Source organism: Cervus elaphus, chromosome 19, assembly GCF_910594005.1.
Source record: "Cervus elaphus chromosome 19, mCerEla1.1, whole genome shotgun sequence".
In the NCBI taxonomy this organism is placed as follows: Eukaryota; Metazoa; Chordata; class Mammalia; order Artiodactyla; family Cervidae; genus Cervus; species Cervus elaphus.
This window is the reverse complement of record NC_057833.1, coordinates 46,674,040-46,693,167: the sequence shown is the minus strand read 5'-3', so window position 1 is coordinate 46,693,167 and position 19,128 is coordinate 46,674,040. Positions and strand designations below refer to the sequence as shown.

General features: G+C 43.1%; 1 long non-coding RNA gene across 2 annotated transcripts; it reads right to left on the bottom strand.

Moving 5' to 3' along the window:
* Nucleotides 1–1,187: 1,187 nt before the first annotated feature.
* LOC122675476 lies at nt 1,188–18,880 on the bottom strand. 2 transcript variants are annotated; one of them, XR_006335282.1, is made up of 3 exons: nt 18,743–18,880; nt 15,825–15,915; nt 1,188–1,777 (listed from the first exon to the last, which is right to left on the bottom strand). It is a non-coding gene; the product is annotated as an uncharacterized LOC122675476 (long non-coding RNA). The 2 variants fall into 2 exon arrangements; XR_006335281.1 differs by lacking the exon at nt 1,188–1,777 and adding an exon at nt 15,389–15,639.
* Nucleotides 18,881–19,128: the final 248 nt, after the last annotated feature.

The window sequence follows — 19,128 nt, the reverse complement described above, 5'->3', positions numbered from 1 at the left end:
CAGAACCTGGTACATAGGAAGTCATCATTTGGGATGAATGGGTAGAAGGATGGATGGATGATGGATGATGGATGGATGGATGGATGGATAGATAGTGAATGGATTTATGAGATATGAATGGAAAAACGATGGAGAATAAAGGAACTTATGGTAACAAAACAAGGTGAAGACAAAGCACCTGGACAGGGTTGTGGCCCTCACCTGACAGTGAGCCACACACTGGGAAATAACAAGGAATAAGCAGCAGTTATGGATCTGTTCACAGTCCCAGCCTCATTCCTGGAACTGTCACCTGGGTGCTTGTCAGCAGGGCAGACAAGAGGCCAGAGGCAGGCAACCCCTCTTTCCCAGATCTTCTGTTTTCTCTTCAGTAAATAGGAGTGAAAAAAAATATGAGGGATGTCCAAGCGTTCCATGTGCAAAGACACGAGTGAAATCCCACAGGTCTTTGTGACTTTGGCAGGCCTGGAGGTAATTTCCTAAGAAATAAGCTGCAGGAAGAAAGCATTACTTGGTAATCCTCTCCAAGGCTCAAGGGAAAACTTTTGATAACAAAAGATTTTCAAAGTGCTTCACACAATAAACGTTGAGCTTTGGGCTGAGACTCCTTGAGCTCCTGCTGCAGTGGTGGAGCGGTGGTGAATCCAGGCCTTGGTGTCCGAGTCCAAGATGGAAGCCAGGTCACAGGAACACCTCGTGCAAGAGTTGGGTCTTGGGCTGCGGTTCCTCTGTCAGAATTGCCCAGCTACCCCAGGGCAGACTCTGATGATGATACTTATGTGTTCTCCACGCAGTAATGCCTCATGGGAGGAAAGACGGTGACATTTTCTGGCTGAGAGCTGTAGGCTGGGTGACCTTGGGTTAGAACTTATTTGGGTTAGAACTTATGTGCCTATATTTTTTCCCCTTTTGCTTGAATATTTATGATTTCTTTTGTTCACTTGATCTATGACAGGTCATTTGCTCTATGTCAGGTAAAGGCCATTAACAGCCAAGGTGAGTGAATTGTGACAAGGCCACAGCAGAGGCCTATACTATTTATGTCTGTGCTAACCAGGGCCAGGCAGTAAGGCTGAGGAACACCGCTGTCTTTAGAGGTGACAACTGAGGCTTTGCATCAGTGCAAGTTTATAAAAGTCTTTATAGCAGATATCTGTGAAAGGTTTAGTGCTTATTTTCCTGGACATTGATGGACCACAGAAACTCCAGATATTCTGATTCATGAAGAAATGTCAGACTTCAGGATAAAAGGCACTAACTTTTTTCCTCTTTTAAAATTTAAAATGAAATTTAGTGCCATCTAGTAAGGAATGTATATTTTTAGGTATTTTGAGGACATATAGGCAAAGTGAGTTCAGAAATAATAGGATATATGGAAAGATGTAGAAGCTGAATCAAGTGGTGCCCTTAAGGGCACTAACTCTTAAAAAAGCATTTTAGCCTGGATTTCTCTTCCTGTTTTCTTTATAACCTATCAACCTACCACCACCAAGCTAAAGGAGCTTATAGCAAATTTGGAAAAGCCGATGAATCACAATGGGATCTTATTTATCAAAATTGCCCCGAGAGCAAAACAGTAAGCAGAACTTGAAATTTCCCAACACAGTGTTCATCCTTGTTTTGAATGCAATGTCCTCATTTAAGAAGAAAGGGGCTTTCATCTGTTTTTCATCACATTGGTTCATTTCTTAGCTTTCTGTCTGAGTTCTTCCTCTCTTCTGTAGAATTCCAAACATGAGGGGCGTTGTTCCTCTGGATCCAAAACCAGTTCCTTGACCTGGAAATATCATGAGAAGCATTAGAAGACCACTAGCTCCCTGCTGGGGTCTCTGTGTCCTGAGTCCACACTTCAGGCCCCAACCTTTTAAACCTTTAAACCTTTTAAAGCTGACTTGGCACATATGGGTAGCTTTTGTATAAAAGTATCACTTAAGTACTGATTCTCCTGCTGGGTGCTTAGCACGTTGCTTAGCACACTGAGGGGACACAGAAAGATTAAATTCAGGGCGCTTACACTCTGGGGACAGATGTGACTTATTCCAGGGTCACTGGGAACCCCTGATCAGGGAAATGACTCTCACTGGGGAGCATTTCCAACTCAGGTAATATGTGATGTTCATAGCCAGTCTGAATGGATTCATCCTGCATTCCTGGAAAGTGTCAAAGCAAATGCAGAGCCATCAGCTCACTCATTTCCCCAGAATGGGCTAGTCTATCAGGTTTTCTGTGAAGGAAGAAGTGCATCCTACCACACACACACACACACACACGCACACACGCACGCCCCAGTTGTTGGTTCCAAGCATGTGCTGCATATTCTCTCAGGGTCACCTTGTGTCCCATCCTTTCCCCTGCTGTTGTTTAGTTGCTAAGTTGTGTCCCCTGATTCCTATCTTAATGGAGAGGTTTTTGAAGGCACAGCCTGGACTCACTCTCAATAACTCATTCTTAGTAAACCATCTCTGTTAGAGTGAAAGGCTTACTTTCCATGTATTTCCCCCTTTCAACATCAAATCAAAACGAAAGAAAAAAATAAGACTGTTCTCCCACTGTTCTTCCAGTTAATCTTGTATGACTGTCTCTTTCCTCCTGAACATGGGTCTCCCAAACCTCTAGCTTTCCATCTCTACTCATATTTCTCCTTAAGAGATTTAACTGCAGCGGGGTATTTTTCAAATGGATGAACACTTAATGGGTTTGTACCTTTTTGACTTTAGAATATTTAAATATGCACTTGGATACAAAGGCCTTCCTCATCTATCTTACTGGAATAGGTCCTACCCTCCTGTCCCCCTAAGCCAACTTTTCTCTATTTACACAGCCCCACTCATTTTTAAAATCTAGTTTTGTTTGTCTATGTGAATTTCTGGTCTGTCCTCCCCTGCTGGGCTGTAAGCTCCACGAGGGAAGGAACACATCTGTCTTCCCTGTGTATCCCTAGCACCTAGCAGAGTGTCTACCATATAAGACATTCTTAATAAACATTTGTTGAATGGATAAATAAAGTAGAACATTCATAATTGATGTATCACTTAGCTAATTAAATTTAAATAAATTTAACAAACATAAGGATTTCCCTGGTAGCTCGGTTGGTAAAGAATCTGCCTGCAGTGCAGGAGACCTGGGTTCAATCCCTGGGTCAGGATGATGCCCTGGAGAAGGAAATGGCAACCCACTCCAGTATTCTTGCCTGGAGAATTCTATGGACAGAGGAGCCAGGCGGGTTATAGTCCATGAGGTCACAAGAGTCAGACCAACTTACACCACCACCAACAAACATAAATAAATGTCCTTAGTTAATTAAAGGGGGAATACAGGGTAAAGCAGAGTGGATAATATGCAATGCCAGATATGTCAGAATTGGGATTTTTGGAGACTGGAGTAGAGTGCACCAGAGCTAACAGAGGTGATGAGTCAAACAAAGGTGCCTGTCATCATAAGGGTAAATGCCCACCACTGTCCAGGAGCCAGGGAGGCCAAGGGAGGACTTAAGGGAAGGGGGGTAGATATGGGCCTGGTCAGTGCTTCATGCCAATGAGGTGGGCCAGCAGATAAACAACTAGATGTGTGAGCAACAAAATGACTGCTGCTTCACCTCCAGCCTCAAATCTCACATAAGAATCCCTCTTGTGATCCACTCAATCCAAAAACATGTAGGAAGGGCAAGTGTGATGTAGTTTAGCCAAGTGAGCACATTAAGAAGCCACTATAATAGGCACTCACTATTGTTGAATGAATTAATGAACGAGCTGGCATGCAGCAAGAGGCCTTTGGCATCTGGCCTCACCAGAATGATCATTCCATGAGGGATGGGATTTTTGTTGATTTCGTTCATCACTGTATTCCCAACACCTTAGAATGATGCCTGGCCCATGTGGGTGCTTAAGAAAATTTTGTGGAATGAATATTGAATGGTTCTGGTCCAAAGTCAAAGGAACTTGTGTGGAGTCATTAGAAGACACAACTGGATGAAAATTTTTCTTTGGTACAGAGTGTGGGAAATGAATGAGGAGCCATTTTATACATTTAGCATAAATAAGCATGAAGTGAAAAGAACGGGAAACCATCTTCCTTCTCTTACAACATATCTCAAAGGAGCAAAATATAAAACCACTGTAGTGATAATGGAGCGTGTCATTGTAGTGACAGTGGGGCATATAATTATATACCAACTATACAGAAACATGTCTACTGAGAGCCAAGAATCCTGGTTAAGGGGGAAGTGAGGGGAGAGGAAGAGTGGGTGAGAAGCATTTTATTCATGGCCTTCCTCCAGGTCCATGTGGGAAGGTACAAAGCAGAGTAAATCCTAGAAGGGGCCTTGACCTGCTGTGAAAACTGACAGGCCACGGATACCACAGGGCCAGAGCCATTCAGTTACAACCAGACTGTACCCTGAGGCAGACTCCTGGAACTTAGTCCTGGAAGAATTCAAGGTTTAGCTCAAATATTCCACTTCTCTGTTGGAAGGTGTCTGTTGGAAGTTCTTGCGTGAACTCTGACACAACTAGAGTATCTCTTTCATCTTTCTGTCTCCCAACCTCTCAATTTTTGTTTTGATCTCAATTTTGTTTCAAAGGATATATGCCTCTCTATAACGCTTCTGTAATTCTATACAGTATATTAGAAATACCAAATTGTAACCATAGTTCTCTCTGGCTGGTGGAATTGCTGGCTTTCGTATACATTTTTCTTTGTGCTTTCTTGTGTTTTCCACTTTTTTTGAAACATGAATTACCTCTAAAATCACACACAAAAAAACAGTACAAAAGTACTTTTAAGTATAATAAGTAAGGGTGGCTAGAGTAATGAAAAGGAGATCTATTGTTTTTATGTTTTTTAAATAAATATTGCCAGCAGTATCTTGTATCTCAGCATGAACAACTTGTAGATGCTACTTCTAAGCTACAATGTCATTGGTAACTGAGACACCTGTGATGTATGAACAATTTGGTTCTTGTACTTGGTGCATGGACGTATGCTAAGTAGCTTCAGTCATGTCCAATTATTTGTGACCCCATGGACTGTATCCTGCCAGGCTCCTCTGTCCATGGGATTCTCCAGGCAAAAATACTGGGGTGGGCTGTTCTCCAGGGGGTCTTCTTGACTCAGGGATTGAACCCATGTTTCTTATGTCTCCTGTATTGGCAAGCGAGTTCTTTACCACCAACACCACCTGGGAAGATCACTTAGTACTGAATTTCTTCTAGATGTAGCACCCTAGGGAAGTTTATTATCAGTTAAGTGATGTTGGTTTTCAACTTGGATTAGACTTTCTTTGATCTTTATCAGTTCGGTTCAATCTCTCAGCCACATCCGACTCTTTTCTACCCCATGGACTGAGGCATGCCAGTCTTCCATGTCTATCACCAATTCACAGAGCTTGCTCAAACTCATGTCCATCCAGTCAGTAATGCCATTTAACCATCTCACCTTCTGTTATCCCCTTCTCCTCCTGCCTTCAGTCTTTCCCATAAGGGTATTTTTAAATGAAGAAGAATCAGGGTATTTTTAAATGACTCAGCCCTTCGCATCAGGTGACCAGAGTATTGGAGCTTCAGCTTCAGCATCAGTCCTTCCAATGAATATTCAGGATTGATTTCCTTTAGGACTGACTGGTTTGATCTCCTTGTACTCCACGGGACTCCCAAAAGTCTTCTCCATCACTACAGCTCAAAAGCATCAGTTCTTTGGCGCTCAACTTTCTTTATGGTTCAACTCTCACATCCATACTTGACTACTGGAAAAACCATAGCTTTGATTAGATGGACCTTCATCACAAAAGTAACGTCTCTGCTTTATAATATACTGTCTAGGTTGGTTATAGCTTTTCTTACAAGGAGCAAGTGTCTTTTAATTTCATGGCTGCAGTCACCATCTGCAGTGATTTTGGAACCCCCAAAAATAAAGTCTCTCACTGTTTCCATTGTTTCTCCATCTATTTGCCATGAAGTGATGGGACTGGATGCCATAATCTTCATTTTTTGAATATTGAGTTTTAAGCCAACTTTTTCACTCTACTCCTACACTTTCATTGAGAGGATAGGGGTAGTATCATCTGCATATCTGAGATTATTGGTATTTCTCCTGGCAATCATGATTCTAACTTGTGCTCCATCCAGCCCAGTATTTTGCATGCTGTACTCTGCATAGAAGTTAAATAAGCAGGGTGACAATATACAGCTCTCAGCCACACACAGTCACATAGATATATAATTTATATGTCATTGAGAAACCCTCATTCTCAAATAATCAGTTCTTCAATTTGGTGGAAGAACCCACAAGACCATTTGGGTCCTGCAAATAAACTAACCTGTGGAATTCTGGAATGTTCCCATTCTCAGTCAGTCACTTTGTGCTGGAGAGACAGACCTTTATATTCACCAAGTGTCCGCTAGAGTGAGTGTGAAACAAATTCATAGGGGTAAGAGCATGAAAACAGCGCACAGAGGAAATTCTTCTGGTGTCAAAACAAACTCTGTGAGGACAAAATGTACTTGGAGTTTGACTCCATCTCTTCTGTCTCATGGTGGGTTATTGCAGTTCATCAGGAAAATAGTTTGGAGTTTGCAAAACCTCCAAAGCCTGCCTTGGGGAGTCTATGCTGCTTGGGCTTTCTCACAGCTCTTTGGTGACTGTAAGATAGGTTTAATTAACTACACTCTGGATTGCACAACTATTATTATCCCCATCAGGGAAATAGTGCAGAAAAATAGAACCTGTGTTTGCATTGTCTATTTCATGTAAACAATTGCATTTTAAGAAAACAGCATATGCTATTTACCTATGACTAAGTCCTCTCCTGATGCTGAGGATCTGCAGCACATGGTTTCAAGTTGGAGGCATCTTCCCCACCTGTATGCTCCACACCCCCTCCTTCCTCGCTTCATAGCCTGTCCCTTTGGCTCTCTACTCCCATGATGGGTGCATATATAGAAAAGAAAAGGGGACTCAGTGAGTCTTGGTGCTTCTACTCTACAGAAGGTAGAGTGCACCCAATGGACTTAAAGATGTGACCAGGGAGGGGGGATCGAGATGGGGAACACATGTAAATCCATGGCTGATTCATGTCAATGTATGGCAAAAACCACTACAATATTGTAAAGTAATTAGCCTCCAACGAATAAAAAGAAAAAAAAATGTGACCAGAGTTATATAGGGATCTGAGGATTTTCATGGTTCCTAAGCTAATGTGGGAGAAGGAAATGGCAACCCCCTCCAGTACTCTTGCCTGGAAAATTCCATGGATGGAGGAGCCTGGTAGGCTACAGTCCACGGGGTCGCAAAGAGTCAGACACGACTGAGCGACTTCACTTTCTTTCTTTCTACAGTTCCTTCTGGAGTAGGAAATGGCAACCCACTCCAGTGTTCTTGCCTGGAGAATCCCATGGACAGAGGGGCCTGGTGGGCTGCAGTCTATGGGGTTGCAAAGAGTCGGACACAACTAAGCAACTAACACACACACACACACACACACACACACACACAAGCAAATGTGACCTTTCCCTCACTTTCCTTTCTCACTCCCCCAACCCATCTGGGGTCCTGTCTTCTTCCCACACTAGGTGCCCACATCACAGTCATATGCCCACATCACAGTCACAGAATGTTAAAGTGGCAAGAAAGGATGAACTTGACCTGGGCAGAGGAAGTTCCTTGCCAAGGTCAGCCACACACTGATGACAAAGCTTGGCCTAGAACCTTCCAGTCTCAATTCATAGACCCGTGCTCTTTCCAGAAGCCCTAATCGGAAAAGGATTCTTTAACTGAACTGTTAAGGAGATTCTCACAGATTCTTTTTTTTTTTTTCTCCTTTACTTGACTGTGTCAGCTGTTAGTTGCAGCATGCAGAATCTTTCATTGCACGGGCCCCAGAGCATTTGAACTCAGTAGTTGTGGTGTGCAGGCTTAGTTGCCCCAGGCATGAGGGATTTAGTTCCCCTAGCAGGGATTGAACCCATGTCCCTTGCGTTGGAAGGTGGATTCTTAACCACTGGACCACCAGGGAAGTCCCTCTCACAGATTCTTGACTGTAAATAATAATGGCCTGTCCAGATACCAAAAGTGAAATAAGATAAAATGAGATAAACCTCAGTTGGCTATAATATCGTTGAGAGGAGACTTGAACTCCCTCATCCCTGAGACTCTTGGGAATCTGAGTAGGGTATAGTATCACCAAGGACAAGTTCAGTCACATGAATCCTTCTTCCTTCTGCTGTCCACCCAGTAACCATTCACAGCATGACTCATCTGTAACATGTTTAGCTATGGGTCTCTGTAAAATTCTAGATGCTCAGGAAAGGAAGAGGCCTTAAAGAGCATGCAGAATAACCAAATAATACACATTTGGGTGTATAGGCAATCACATACGTTAGAAGAAGCTGCAGGTCTTAAGGCAGCCTCCTATGCCTCTGTCCACAGATCCCTGTGGGACTTGAAGATCTGGCAGTTTTCTGGTTAGTTTATTTGAACAGGTAGCTGTTTAGCCGTGTATTTCGAGGCAGAATGTTCACCATGTCACTTGCAATATTCTATTTGGCAGTCTACATTGCAGGACTCCCATATAGTCGAGCTAGAAATCACCACCCCCCCAGCCCACTTATCCAGTTTTCTAATCTGAGTCCAGTGGGGATCCCTCTGCTCTGCAGGATAAATGTAGCCACTTATCCCCTGAGCCATTTCCTTGGCTCGTGCTGTCCCTGGACCAGAGATGTACTTTCTCCCAACCCCACACAGATGCTGTGGGAGGCCTGGTACAGCGACCTGGGCTGGGCTGACCCCGCCACTCCATCTGCTCACAGGAACAGAACTTCCTTTGTACCATTGTTTGGTTTCTTGTTTTTTGGTGGTTTTTTTTTTTTTTTTAACTTCTCCTTCCCCCCAGTTTCAAATCCAGTCCCTCAGGGCTTCAGTTGAAGCCATCCCTGCCCAAACATATCCCCACACCACAACTTGTAATTATTCCCTTAAGCAGGTCATGGATATCTTTTCAGATAACCCTCCTGAAGTGGGAAGGTCCTGAGAAGTCCAGTCAGATGCAGGTCATGGATATCTTTTCAGATAACCCTCCTGAAGTGGGAAGGTCCTGAGAAATCCAGTCAGATGGAGGCACCAGCTTCTGGAAAATTGCACAGCTCTGAGTCCTGGCTAGTGGGAGAGAAGCGGAAAGGGTAAATTAGGTTGATGCCTAAATCTTTAGGCTGTCTGTTGGGTGCTTTGGAGTGAGTTAGGGTGGATCTTAAGGAAGTGAAATTCTCAAGCTGGGATAGTTATTATGGTAACAAGAAGGTCATCTCAGGCCAAACTGTAGAGAAAAAAGGCAGTGTATGTGTGTGCATCCCTTAGGCTTGTGAGGTCAGACCCTCCTTCAGACCCAGCAGACTTTCTTCAGGTGAACCCTCTCTGACCCTTTTAAGAAAATCACTGGCCTTCTGGTCATCATCGAAACCTCCCTATTTGGAGCAGATGTGATAAGTCAGCTCTTTTGTTTACATATTTTTCTTTTAAAAGATGAGTTTGTTCTTCTAAATTTTTGTTGACCTAGCTATATCAAAGCAGACCAGTTCAAAGACACAGAAGTTACCAGGAAAGCAGACATTGGATCGTTAAGGACAAAATGTATTTAACGCGTGTTTACTTGAGAGTTCATGACACCAAAGATAAGAGGATTTCTGGCTGACAGGTCAGGAGGTTTTTCCCTAAAGACTAGGGCCCCCAGTAGTCCCAAGTACCCAGAGTGGTTCCTGCAAGGCTGAGCTAGGCACCTGAGATGCTAAGGGTCCTAGCTTTGTCCTTCTCTTGGGTGGAGGTGGCCGGGGGAGGGGGAAGGTATGAGACCACGGGCAACCCCCAGATGCAGAAGAGAGTTGCCCAGGGCCCTTCACAGCAGGATGCAGAGCTCCTGAGGCTTTAGGAGTTTGTGTCATTAATGGCCGTGTTCAGCTTCTTCTACAAGGGCAACTGATTCAGGTGAGAGAGGCTGAGAAACAAGTGACCAGAGCAGCTACTCAGAGGGGAAAGGAGCCAGAACAATGAAGTCCCCAATGACAGGGATTTGACCTTCTTCATCTTGTCTTCCTGCTGCCTATGAGTAGTCTTTATGAAGTGCTCAGTAAGCATTTATTAAATTAATCAATGATTGACTTATGAGAACAGATCAAAGATTTAGGCCTGGGGTTGGGAAGACAGAAGGAAGTCAGTCTGAGGGGATTAGTCAGAAACCTCAAGGGAATCATGGTGAGTCTCAGAATCTTTGACTCAATAGAGAAGGTCCCTTTAATACAAGACCCACATCCAAATGCAGCTCCCACTAAGGCTGTGACATATGTCATGAGCTTGATGACATGTGAACCTTCTCAGGGCAAATTAGATGGTGGCCTGAGGTAAGGCGTTGCCTCTGGGGAAGGAGAGAAAAGACGAAATAGAAATTTAGGAGGCTGGATGGAGGGAATTTGGAGACAAAGGATGTAGGGGTTGAAGAAAAGTGACTCAAAGGTGAAAATAATATAGAGGTAATACCTATATCACAGGGATGCTGTTTGCAGTAGATGCATATTATTTGAGTGCCATTAGTTAGGGCTTCCCAGGTGGTGCTAGTGGTAAAGACCTTTCCTGCCAATGGAGGAAATGTAAGAGACGTGAGTTCAATTCCTGGGTCGGGAAGATCCCCTGGAGGAGGGCATGGCAACCCACTCGAGTATTCTTGCCTAGACATTGCCATGGGTAGAGGAGCCTGGCGGGCTACAGTCCATGGGGTCACACAGAGTTGGACATGATTGAAGTGACTTAGCACAGATGAATGCATGCCCTTAGTTAGGTTCTTAATAGAAACAGCTTTCCTCCTCCTTCTCTACCTCCTCCTCCTCCTCATCCGTCTCCATAAAGGTAAGACTATCTCACCTGAAAACCTCAAGGTGCCCACCCCAGGGAGGCCCTACCAATGGTCTGAATCTCATGACTGAAGGTCATGGACACACCCCTGCCTCTACTGGTCCCCACTGAACAGATAGAAATAAAAGTGTCTTCTCTCCAGCACTACACCAGAAAACCCTGAAAGCCATTCTCTCACAGTCAGAATGTCTTCTTTGTTCTTTTGAGACAGAACCAACATCTCTGTAAGGCACAAAGAGGGAGCTTGACTCATAAGCCAAGCAGACGCTTTGGGTTGAGAGATGGCTGGACAGGGGTAGCTGGGGCTGAGCCCCCGATATTTCAGTCCTTGTCGTTGTGCAAATTATGACAATGTATGGGACACCTTTTTAAGGCCCAAACACGTGTATTTCCAAATGTCAGGTCCACATTCAGCCTCAGACCTCTCCAAACATACTCGTCCTAAAGCTCTCCCAAAGTGTCTTCAAGGCCCCTCGGGGAACTGAGAATGACTGGACATGTGTCGGCCACATTTCTGATTCTTTCCCCCCAAACATTTTCATGCCATCATTTACTCAACAAACATTTACCATGCTCCTACTTCATGCCAGGCACCATTCTGGAAGCTGGAGCTTCAGAGTAATGAAGCCACATCCCTTCCCACGTACAGCCTTGTAGGGAAGCCGGGCAAACCACAGACCAGAATGCTGGGGGTGGGGGGTGTTGGAGAGGTGTTTTTAAAGCAGCCCTGGGAGCACAGAGAAGGCCTTAGAGCACAACCAGACTTTCAGATAAGACCTTCTGGAGGACCAGCAAGAGGTGACCAGGTGAAGAGGACAGGGAGGGCTTCCAGGTAAGGGAGAAGCAAGCAGGATGGCCAAAGGCAAGGAAGAACAGTGGTTCTCACCTCCCTGCACATTGAAATCATCAGCAGAGCTTTTTTTTTTTTTTTTAAGTATAATTGATTTACAGTGTTGTGTTAGTTTCTGGTGTACAGCTGGGTGATTCAGATATGTTCTTTTTCATATTCTTTCCCTTATGGTATATTAGAGGATATTGAATATAGTTCTCTGTGCTGTACATTAGGACCTTGTTGTTTGTCTATTTTATAGGTAGTATTACATATCTGTTAATTCTAGATGGTTCAGCCCCTCTACTCAATGAAGATAGTATGTGAGAGCCTGGGGTTGGGCTCTTTCCCTCTGCCACCTGGGCCCCAGACCATGTGTGATGCTCCATCACGTCCTGTTTATTGACCTCTTTCACCTGCATTGGGAAATTGCCCTTCACTCCTCCAAACTAAGTTGGACTTCATTAAAAGAAATATTCTCTCCCAGAAGGCTTCCCTGGTGGCTCAGATGGTAAAGAATCTGCCTGCAACGTTGGAGACCCAAGTTCAATCCCTGGGTCAGGAAGATCCCATAGAGTAGGAAATGGCAACCCACTCCAGTATTCTTGCCTGGAGAATCCCATGGACAGAGGATCTGTGGGCTACAGTCCTTGGGGTCACAAAGAGTCAGACACAACTGAGCAACTAACACTTTCATTTTTAGAAGGTATGTTAGTGAAAACTCTGTCGAATCAAACAGGGATCCCAGAGAACCTCTTGCAGGTTCCTACCTGCTTTGTGCCATGGACCCACTGACAGTTTGGCAAAAATGCCTGTAAATGCATAAAACAAAACAGGATCACAAAATAATTCAGTGTTATTGAAATAGGATTCTGTCAACCTCCCATGGAGATCCTTGGATTCCATGTTATAAGCACATGATAATCAAACCCTGGACTGAAAGCTTGGTAGACTGTCCAGAGTCACCCAGCTAAGAAATAAGAGAGCTGAGGCAAGAACCCTGTTTTTCTATTTCTGAGCCTGTGCTCTGCTCATTAATCTATTTATTATCTTAGAAAACTAAAAAATCAAAACAAAACTCTTACTGTTTCTGCATTTAAAAACTGCTGAATTTTAGTCCCACTGGAAGGCATGGAGGTGGCCCCGCTGGGCCTGTGTATATACTTAAAAACTGGCCTCACTTTTTATTGGATTATAAAACTGTACAAAGATTGTTTCCCAGGAAACATCTGGAAAACCTTAAGGCCACAATAACTTGACCGAGTACACTGGTAACTGGTAGCATATGTCCCAGCTCCTGGACATTTGTTGGATGACTGTGTTGAAGGATGGACTAGATGGATGGGTTCAATTCCTTTGCTTTCAGGTGGCCTTTATCAAGAAGTCCAGAATACTAGTTACTGAGCCTGGTGCAGAAAACAGCCTCCTGCTTGCCTCAACATGTCTCAGGAATTAGTAAGCAGTTGGTAGCCTCTTTCTCTGTTGAGAATGTTGGAAGGTATTAACCACCCTACCCCCCAACCAATCTCCCGGTGAAACTTTCACCCCTTTCTTTGCTGGGGCAATAGAATATAATGGGTAAAAGTATGGATTTGGAGTCCCATATTAGGTTTAAATTCTCACTACATCACTTTATATTTTTTTTGAAACTTCTGTTGTTGTTGTTTTGTAGTATAGCCAATAAACAATGCTGTGATGATTTCAGGAAAACAGCTTAGGGACTCAGCCATATATATATACATCACTTCATCACTTTAGAAAAGTTACATGGCCACCTTTTCCCACCTCAGTTTTTTCATCTCTCTAATGGGACTAATGTCTGCCTTGTGGAGTGTGTAGCAATTAGAGCTAATATAAGGACAGCACCATATAAGACCTAGTGTTGCAGTGTTCAGTTGTCAGGAGCTATAATTACAATTAGTTCTAGGTTGAACCCCACACCCTCCCCATTCTGTCCCTTAATGAATGAAGCAGGTATTAAGGCACGTGTCATTAGCAAAGTGACTGGGCTCAAAGAAGCCCATTTGTCATGATCAGAGCAGACCGATTTAGTTTCTCCAACAGATCTCAGCAAGATAAGTGACTTGATCACAGTCACAAGGGGAGAAAGCCCAAAATCTTTTTTCCACCAGATCCAAACACCTCCGTCATCTGGTTGCCTCCTCTCTGCCTCCCCTTCTGTTTCTCTGAACCCAGATCCCTTGTTCCTCTCAAAAGTCAGCCTCTTTACTGTCTCCAGATCCCACACCCACTTTGCTGCTCAGGATTGCTCCTGCAGTCTCCCCTTCTCTTACATAATCAGCATTCCTCTTCTATGGAAGCACCCTCATGGGCATGCCCTCAAACTCCATGTCTCCCTTCAGCTAACTCATTTCTCTACTTTGCTTCAACTTCAAAAATGAGTTGCAATTTCCATGTCCCTTCCTTAACACACTCAAAGTAGGTTTCTACTCCCATTAGCCAGAGACTGCTGTTGTCAAGGTCACCAGTGAACTCCATCTGATAAATCCAGGGGCCACTTCTTCATTCTTGTCTCTTTTGAACTTTCAGCACAGTTGATTATTTTTTTCCTTGAAACATTTTGTTCCCTCGGCTCAGTACAGGATAGCCCACCATCTTCTTTTACTTCTGTCTCCTCTATTAGCTCCTTCTCCTCTACTCAGCCTCTCCAGGTTAGAGTGTAGCAGGGATCTGTCCTGAGCATCCTTTTCTCCCATTTCTGTGTGCTCTCCCTTCAAAACCCCATCAAGTCCCGTGACTCTGAAGACCAATCTATATGCTTATGATTCCAAAATTTCTGCCTCCAGCCATGACTTTTCCCTAAACATGACTTGAATGTCCAACTGCCTCCTTCACATTTCCACATGGATATCTAACCGGCAACTCAGATGTAACTTACCCATGAAGAACTCGAGTTTTCCTCCCAAACTTGCTCCTTCCTCAGTTCCTAGTTTTAGTCATTAGCATGAGTGTTCACCCAGTTGTTCAACCTGTAAATCTAGGAGTCAGCCTTGATTCCTTTCTTTCTTCATCATCTTCATTCAGTGGATTGGCAAGTCTTGTCCACTTTATGTCCAAAACACATTCCAAATTCATCCGCTTCTCTCCATTTTCATTGAAGTCACTGAGGTCCAAGCCACAATTACCTCAATGACCACAGTAGCTTCCCAGCTGATCCACCTGGAACCATTCCACAATCCATTCTTGACAAGGTAATCTGAATAATCTTGTCACCCTCCTGCAGAAAACCTTCCCATGGTTTCCCATTGTACTTGAAATAAAATCCAAATTCCTTAAAGCAAAATGTTACATGGCTTCTGTCTACCTCTTCAAAGTCATTTCAAATCACTTTCCACTCATCTCTCCACTCAAGCAACACTGGTCTTTTTGTCCCATAAAAACCTGAAATCTATTTCCACCTTAGGACTTTTGCACTGGCTGTTCATCCTGGAATGCTCTTCCTCAGGATCCTTGAATGACTGTTTCCTTTTTATATTAGTAACTCACACTTCGGCTGAAATGTCAGTACTCAGAGAGGCCCTTCCTGACCTCAAAACTGAGGTAGCCCATCCAGTCACTCCCTATGACACCAACCTATTCTCTCATATATGTTTTCCTCTCTGTGTGTCCGACTCTTTTCTGGATGGTAAGCCCCAGAAGAGCTAGGATCTTGTCACCATTACATCTGCAGGACTTAGAACAGTGCCTGAACACAGAAGTGCTTGATATATGTTGTTGAAAGTGTGAATGAGTGCATAACTGAGTTAGTAACAGAGTGAAGACCAGTACCAGGCCTCCTGCCTTCCAGGTCTGTGGTCCTCCCCCTGTGCCATGTCAAGCTGCAATTTTCACCAGTTTGATTGTTCTCTTGCTGTTCGGCAGATGCTTGGCATCCTTCAGTTCACAACTGGTTCCAGCTCCTAGTGATAAAGGAAATAGCCACAAAGGAACAGGAAGGAAAGAGGGCATCTGAATAAATCAGGAGGCATGTGGTCATCCCCACAAATAATGAGAATTAAACATTCAGTCATCCAATAACATTTAGTAAGCACTTATTATGTGCCAGGCATTATGCAATTTACCAGGGACAAAAAGACAAACCTACCCTGAAGGACGTGCTGGTCTCCAGAAGGAGATGTTGGGCCTTGTGGTGATGTCTGCATGGTGTGGTGGGCTTGAGAACAAAGTAACACGTGCTGTGGAAACACAAAGCAGATAATTAGGGACATAACACTGAGTGGGCAAGAACCCAGCACAATCAGAGAGTGGAATTTTTGAACTGTCTTAACCGACTCGATGGACATGAGTTTGAGTAAACTCCAGGAGTTGGTGATGAACAGGGAGGCCTGGCGTGCTGCGATTCATGGGGTCGCAGAGTCAGACACGACTGAGCGACTGAACTGAACTGAAGGAGTGAATACCTGTAATTGACAACTCATAGTTTATGCTTTCACATGAGAAGAACAGTTGTTTTTCCCTTCATTTTAACTGACAAAAGAAAAATCATGTTAGGAAAGCATAAGGGTGACTCTGGCAGTTGAAATAACCATTTATTAATAAATAGAGAAATTTCCATCAAGGAAATTTTTTTTTTAAAGACAGGATAGTTCTCTGTTTCTTGCTATGAAAAGTCCACTAAAACAATTTCGTCTTCCTTGAGGGTCTTATGGTGAAATCACTGAAGCAATTACCTATATGATGAAAGGTTACCCAACTGAAGAACTACTTCCTTATTAAACCACAGACCATCTCCTTGAAAAAAAAAATGGGCCGTCAGGTAAAAACAAGGTTTTATAGCAAGTGAGAGAATGAAGTCGATATCAAGAGACATTATTCCATGAAAATAAGGAAGTTTCGGAACACTGGTTATTCTTGATATTATTGTTATTATGTTGGGATTTGTCTATGACTTCCTAGAAGAATAAATGCAAATATAACAATCTCTGAGGTGTGGGATTATAAGACACTTACACTTTCTGAGGCCTATATTTTGGTACTATTTTGATTGTTTACAACAATGTGTGCTATTTTGGAAAAAGTAAAGATCTTTTAGAACATCAGTCTGATTGGTTTTGTGATGCTTAAGAAATTGTGCTTGGCTCTGTGTTCCAGAAACATATAAAAAGAAGATTTCCCTAAGTTATATCACTTGCCAACATTTACAGGAGAAAATAAACTGAGACCCAGAAAGATGATGTGATTTTTCTCATACTGTGACTCCTAGGTTAGCTAGTACCTTCAGCCCCACAGTTCTTGATTTCATACTGAGCATTCAAATATATAAGTATATCAATCTTAACTTACATATTTGGAACTTTAGCAACATTGCTTTGTGGAAAACTGTGCAATTATTTAGTGTAATAGTTATAGACCAGTAGTACTTTGCCCAGAAAACAATTCAACTAGAAGTCTTTTGAATATTACTTCTAGTTTCTTCTGCATATCTTAGAATACACAGTAAGTTTTTTGAATATATAGGCCATTTCCATTCAGTTCTTAAGTAGTTATTGAGCACTTAAGATATCTGTGCTGGGCTGTGCTTAGTTGCCCAGTTCTTCGCAATTCCCTGGACTATAGCCTGTCTGGCTGCTCTGTCCATGGGATTTCCCCGGCAAGAATACTGGAGTGTGTTGCCATGCCCTCCTCTATGGGATCTTCCCAACCCAGGAATCGAACCCAGGTCTCCCGCGCTGCAGACAGATTCTTCACCATCTGAGTTACCAGGGAAGCCCAAGCATACTGGAGTGAGTAGTTTATCCCTCCTCCAAGAGATTTTCCCAAACCAGGAATCAAACTGGGGTCTCCTGCGTTGCAGGCAGATTCTTTACCAGCTGAGCTACCAGGAAGCCCTTAAGATATCTAGCCACTAGCAAGGAGACAAATTCTCTGCACTCGGGGAGCTTAGATCCCACTGGGAAAAACACAATAAGCAGAAGGAAACAAAAATAAAGGATATAATTTCAGGTAAAGATATAGTAAGGATGTGATGAACCAAGTAAAATGATAGTGACAAGAGTGCTATTTTTGAAAGGTCAGGAAGGCCTTTAAAGGAAGTGACATTAGATCAGAGACCTGGAGGGAGGGAGGGGGCCACTCCGAGTTCTGAGTGGAAAGCATTAAGGAGTACAGTCAGAGTCACTGCACTGAACAGGAAGAATTCCTTCTTTTCCTTAAAAAGTAAATATCTTAAAGAAAGAGCTTTTAAAGTTTGGTAAGTCATGGTTTCACTCTTGTGATATGGTGATAATGTTTATAAGGCCTAGTGCTGTAAATTTCTCTCTATTGCTTACAAATTTGAGAATGAATTTTGTTTAGGAATGTAAGTCTATTATAAAAGTACTGTCTTATCTAAATGCCACCTTCTGCCAAATGTAATATATAGATAGATAGATAGATCCAATGGAATATTACTCAGCCATAAAAAAGAATGAAATAATGCCATTTGTAGCAACATGGATGGACCTAGAGATTATCATAGTAAGTAAGAAAGTCAGAAAGAAAAACAAATACCGTATGATATCACTTATATGTGGAATCTAAAGGCCAACACCAATGAATTTATCTACGAAACAGAAAAGGATTCACAGACGCGGAGAACAGATTTGTGGTTGCCAAGGAGGAGGAAAGGTGGAAGGAGAGAAGGATTGGGAGTTTGGGATTAGCAGATGCAAACTATTATATATAGGATGAATAAACAGCGAGGTCCTACTGTATAGTGTGGGAAGCTATATTCAACATCCTATAATAAGCAATCATGGAAAAGAATATGAAAAAGAATATATATGTGTAACTGAGCCACTTTGCTGTAAAGCAGAAATTAACACAACATTGTAAATCAACTATACTTCAATTAAATGAAAAAAAGAAAACCCTTTGCATATTCACAAAGGCACAGAATCCAATTCCTAAGAAAGAGTCATTCCAAAGCTGGTCATTGCACAGAGAGAGAAGAAGCCCAACCAAAAGTGCCCCTGGGCTTAAAACTTCACTTTCCCCCTCCCCCACCCGCACGCCCTCTCTCACCCCAAGCAGAACAGACTGCCTAGAATTTGTAGCTAGGAGGGTCGTCCAAGGCACAGAGAAAGGAGCTGCAGAAGATGTCTTTGGCGTTCTCAGCTTTTAGCCCTACACACCTAGCTCTGGTAGAGATAGAAATGAGAATCTGTCCTTCACAGTGGGGAGACTGAAGCTCTGAGAAGTGGGTGGCTTGCCCAGGATCACATAGAAAGCCAACTCTCATTCCTAACCTTCACTCTGCGGCTGGTGTCACATTCCAGGCCAGGGACCACATGGGTGGAATTCAGCCTCCATTTTCGGGAAACGGGGTTTGTTACTTTTCCATTTACACGAAAAATGAAAAATAAATAACAGATGTTTGAACACATGTCACAGCTCTTCTTACTGGAACT